Raw genomic sequence first — 6,000 nt, 5'->3', positions numbered from 1 at the left:
GAATACCATGCACAGTGGAGCCCTCTAGTGGAGAAGATTAAATATACACTCGGATACTAGTCACAAAGCTGATTATGGAGGAAATAAAACCAAAAACCACCAAGTCGTTACCATCGAGCTTCATATTTCTTTCCACCAAAACGTTGCAATGGAGATCCATATTTTCTTCCTCCTAATTGTTGGATGGCAGTCCTTTGTGTGCTTGGAGTCCTTCCATGTGATCTGGTGTTGGCTGACAGTTTATCTTCATTTTGTTGATGGTTATATCTTGGATGTTCTGTCTCCATGAACAATGTTCAGTTGATTTACACGATATCTTTAGATGATCCTTGTTCGTAAACCTTGACACACACACACACAGGCTTTAACAACTGCCTTTAGGAGATTCCGTCCACTATATTCTCAGTCAAATATTAAATTCTGAAGGTCAAGGTCTTCCGTCTTAGTATCAGAGAGGAGTTCACTACAGCTTAGTAGTTTCCGTTTATTATACTTTTTCTGATAGATAATTGAAATCATCAAATCTTTTAAGGTATATGTTAGATTATCTATGTGATCCTACTCTGTCACATCTAGTCAGTCAAGTATTTCCTTGGATTGACATAAAAAACAAAGCATTATTTCTAGAACAAATGACTTTTATTCCCGTGATTCCATTCATACTAACATGTCATTTGCTAACAACTTATTAACAGCACATAGGTCACAGTTAAAAAAACTGCATAGAAACAAAATCAAAACTGCAGTAAGTAATCTCGATGCAGTTGTGTAAAAATAAAACAAAATTTCTTTGAAAAATGGTGAAAATGTTGTCATTTCTATCTAAAAAATAAAGCATTTCACATATGGATGATGATGAAGCTACATGAAACAGCCATAACAGTAACCGTTGCCATGGTTACTTGCTGTGTCTAACGACGTACAAAATACATTTTATGTACAAAACCATTAATCTGAGTGCCCACCACCAAATATTTTTTTGGGAAAAAACCCAACAAAAAAAGTTCAAAATTAAAGTCGCTATAGGTTCATATAAAGTATGTTGAGAAATTCATTTTAAACATTTTATATTGATAACTATCAAGTCATTTTAAAAATTTCTATATCAATTACTATCTTTAGAATATGTTTGATCTCAAGGTACTTTGAGAATGTAATATCTGACAAATGTGTTACTGTTTTGTTCTGTTGTGAATTGATTTACTTGATAGAATAACCTCCTGTTTAACTCAAAATAATATACACAAACCTACAGTGAGCTTTTAGTATGAAACATTTCTTGAAGATCTTAAAACTTTTTAAAGCTCTATGGTTTTATATAGTGTATCCATTCACCTATGAAAAACAATAAAAAATCTACGATATTCCTAACAAAAGGTTCCGTTACAGGACAATGCTATATACATACAATGTTTGTAGTAGTAGAATGGTAAAGATAGAAATTTTCAATAAAAAAATTATTGCTGATCATTTTATAAAATGTTGATAATGAGAGAAAAAAAAAAAAAAAAAAAAAATAATAATAATAAAAAACAAACATTTCATAAATGTTGAACAAGAGTATCACTTTGGTTTATGCTTCTGCATATCTTTTTGATAAACAATGTTTTGTTCTAACGCGATGACCAAGAAAATCCTCCTCAAACTCTTCCATGAGAATTAAGCTGTGTTCCTGGAAGGGTTGGTGAAGTTTTCACTGTAACCGGTATAGGAAATTAGACAAGGTTTGTAAAGTGACCTTATTTTATAAGGCAAAGAAAACTTGTTATCTTAAACCGTTGTATTTCTATGTGAAACATTCATTAGGCTACAAAACTTTCTCATCAGAAATGAGATATGTAATTCGAGGATAGATCGAGCGCCATCAAGAGGGATAGCATATACACCAATAAATACTGAAAATACTAAATCTTAATAAATACTAAAATATACTTTTTTCATTCAGGCTTCTTTTGATAAATTACACAATTGCCAATTTACACTGAGAGGGATATATGCCGCTACAAAAGGATTATTATAACTGTACATTCACATGTTTTTTTGGACCCACTTATACATTATATTGCCATTCAAGACTCTAACGTTCCTGCCGATATCTTTCTTCACAAAAACATGAGTTCTTGGAAATAAAAGTAAACCCTTTTCAGCTTAGCTAGTCACAACTCACCTGCTTTGCTGAATATATTATATACATTGCAAGACATGTTCATTATGAATATTCATAGGTGTAAGGCCAGGGTTCAAAGTTCAAATGAATAATAAGGACCTGTCTATGGGTTAACTGAATATTGGCAAGAGACAGGGGGTATCAAAAAGTTTAACAAACAATAAAAAAGTACAAAAATTATTTATGTACCTTACATGGTAACCTCTTTTACTTAGTTAAGGACTTCTACTTTTTAAATGTTTTTATATAAAAATCTACCTGATAATTTAGGGAGTATACAATACTAATCTATACATGGACCCAATGATTCAAAGCTGCTGTTTCTCATGTAATACTTGGACATTTTATTTTCACTTTTGTTCAAGTCGCTGATTCTGAACGGTCGTTAAGGACATAAACACTTAGAAAGTTTTAGAGAGAACTTGGAGAAATCCATTTTGAACAAGTTTGATAGTACTGGGCTTTGAACTGTGGGCCAGGATCTATACTTAATGTTTTAGCACCAAATTGAAATGCTTCACAGATGATTTATTACACATCCAATGATAAGTGGTATACTGTACCAAAAATAAAAGCTACACGGTTCATATATACACATCTGATAATATTTCATATAAAAAACTGGAATTTCCCCCTTTTAATTGAAGGTGTTTATCATTCAAATAATTATATTATTAATGATTATTTATGATAGTTGAGTTAAAAAAAAATATAAAACAAACAAAAAAAATTGACGTAAGACATAGAAAAGGATGGTAATATAACACAGATCTCGTACCGAGGTAGTGGTGCACATCAGGGTTAGCTTGATGCTTGGGAGTACTTCAGTCAGGATCACATTAATGTTTAGAGTTCACAGACAAACATTTGACTGGTCACAACTAAACACAAAATAGTTACTGGTCACACACTAAAAGTCATGAAACATATACTACTTCAAGAAAAGTTTATCTGACTCTGGATAAATTTCTGAAAATTTGTACCTCCAAGCACAAATAAAGAAACAAAAAAGGTAAATTTGACTAAAAAATGAGTGCATTTCACCAGGATTTCTCATGCCCATTTTCAAATTTTCAGATTTCTTTCGATAGAAATGTTTCAGGCTTCCTCTACACTACTAATAGCCTATAAGTATATATATATACCTCCTTGCTACATTAACGAGTGTTGAGTTCTGGAGGATATTTTTTCTTGATATATCAGGCCTATATATAGATATATACGTATATATACTTGGTTAACCCAGGAAAATTTGGCAGCTTGAGAAAAAGTCAACAAACATGTAAATAACTCTATATTTTAGCACTGCGTATATGACTTCTATGATTTTATATCTATTTTTGTATTATGAAATAAAATAAAAAAGAAAAGAATGAAAACAATTAAGTCTACAATTAAGAAATTTTGAGCAGAATCTTTGTTATAAGAATCAATAAGGGGTATGCGCTGAATACTATAGCTTGTTCCTACATTCCTGTATCTTTATATAGGGTTATATATAAACTATTTTACATCAAGGTTAATAAATTTTGGTGTTATAATTTAAGATTCATTTAAAAATCACTTATTGCAAAATCTATGAATGTAAGTACGCCCTGAGAGTGTCATATGTATGCGTTTTGTAGAATTCAAAAAAAAATTTGGATAATATTTTTTTTACAAAATATAGCTGTGTATATTTCTAAGGAGTACATTTTCAATATGCCAAAGTTTCCAAACAGAATAATACATTAATACAATATTTATATCAAAGATATAATGTTAGGTTATATCAGTGCTCATTTCCACTTGAAATAATGTTGTTATAGTCTATCTAAAATAACTCTGTTAATCAACACACTGACTAGAGATGGCCTTTCTAAAACTTATACTGAAAAATCAAGATGTCTATATTTTATATACTGTTGTCACTATGTCTTCATTTTTTTAAAAACTAGATGTTATATTGCTTTGAGTAACTGTGGTAAGTCTTTAATATTTTGTGTACAAGGGTACCTAACGAAGTTTAAAATAGTTATACATGTCGAACATATACCGGTATACTACAAAAGTGATAGGCGTTTGTGTAGGTTACAGTTTCAATAATATTTTTATGTTAAAAAGAAAAATTTAAAAAATCTACAGAAATCAATCAAAAAGGAAGAAATGTATACATAACTAATGATGAAAACGGAATAGTTTCGTAAACTGATATCTAAATCCATGACAGGTGATAAAATATTTACATTATTTACATTTTGCTTAACGCCATGTTTACCTTAATGCCAATCAAGTAGCTCAAAAACTCAGGAAACCTGTTTCTTAGAGGTCCTTGCTAACATATAAACTGCACATATAAACGTACTATGATGCAAATTCTTGTTTCCTATTAGTTATTTTGGAACACCTTTCCCTACTTTCAATTTCCATATAGAAAAGCACAAGCAGTTTGTATAAACTTTTCAATGCATTCTACCTAACAGCACTCAGATGTTTATAATCCCATTTTAAACCTTTGTATAAAGTTGGTTCAACTATCAAAATTTACTGGTCAACAGAAATATTCTGAATTGGCGACCTTTTAAATACAAAGATGATAATAGGATCTCAGGAAAAATTTGAGGTGCTCCAATGTTCTGTCATCACATTCAACTCAAGCACACCACCGATTCAGATAAACATGCAGAACATAATCTCCTGAACTCTTGTAAGGAGTGGAGTGACAGTGACGAACCAGCCTTATAGGATTATAACAATTGGTAAAAAAAACAACGCTACTTTCTTGATGTTCAATATCTAAGTATTCTAAAATCGTTAACAAAATTTAAAACAAATATGTATAAATGGGATAATATATATAAAAATCTGTAGCAACATTGGCAAAAAATGGTTACCGTAGCAAGAAGTGTAAACTATAAAGCTGATTGACACCGTGATAAAACACCGCAGTGAATTATGAAACTAAAATTGATCTATGACAAAAAAATGATACTAATAAGAAACATAGCAGTTAACATTCATCTATCAAGCTTCATTTTAAACAAAACTAGACGTGAAAATGTTGATCATTCGCAAACACTCTCAGCCTAGCAGTAAGGCAGCCATTTTGGACAATTAGAACATGTGACTATCACATGACTACTGAAGCTTGAGGTGACTGGTTATAGCGAGCTATAGATGACCATGGTCGCAGCCTACCGAGCCCTGTGTTATCTGCATCTGCCCCATCTGAGCCGAGAGATTCGGGACCACCCCTTGGGGGTCATGTCCTGGTGCTCCAGATATGGATTGGGATAGCATCTGAAATGAGAATATAGCAAATCCAGTCCAGATGAGCTGAGATGTGTCTCAGTTTAAGAGTGCCCGTGAACCATTGGTGTTAAATGTGGCCAAACTGAGGAAAACATCCATCCGTGAGTTAGTCGAAATATCAGCGTCCTGGAAAACTGTTAGTCATTCTGCACCAAGTGTGGATTCCCAAGGTCATGAGTTCCATCAAGTTCAAACACGACACACAAAATTAGTGAGGCAAGTGTCCATCTAATGTTAGGACAGACACAAGTCAAAATTAGAGTGTCAAGGTCTGCAGCTGAGACTTCCTACATTTTATGGCTAGCTGTATGGGACAGATTATCAGGGCTCTCGATGTGGCAGATACGTCCATGGTTACCATGGCAACACTAATTACCTATCTCTTATACATACATAAAACAAAGGAAAAATTAAAAATGTAGCATTACAAATACAATGATTCACTTTAGTCCGAGAAAAAACATATGTACATGAAAATGAAAAAAAATGAAAGGAAATAAAAATGATTTATCTACAAGAAGATGGTGTAGCTATATATGTAC

The 6,000-nt window shown here is 32.1% G+C and overlaps 1 protein-coding gene across 16 annotated transcripts in view; it reads right to left on the bottom strand.

Annotated features, from left to right (window-relative positions):
• LOC138314763 (RNA-binding motif, single-stranded-interacting protein 3-like) overlaps nt 1-6,000 on the bottom strand; it is a 209,060-nt gene that overhangs the window by 7,968 nt on the left and 195,092 nt on the right. The window lies entirely within an intron of this gene.

Source organism: Argopecten irradians, chromosome 2, assembly GCF_041381155.1.
Source record: "Argopecten irradians isolate NY chromosome 2, Ai_NY, whole genome shotgun sequence".
Taxonomy (NCBI): Eukaryota; Metazoa; Mollusca; class Bivalvia; order Pectinida; family Pectinidae; genus Argopecten; species Argopecten irradians.
This window is presented reverse-complemented; position numbering and strand designations above follow the sequence as displayed.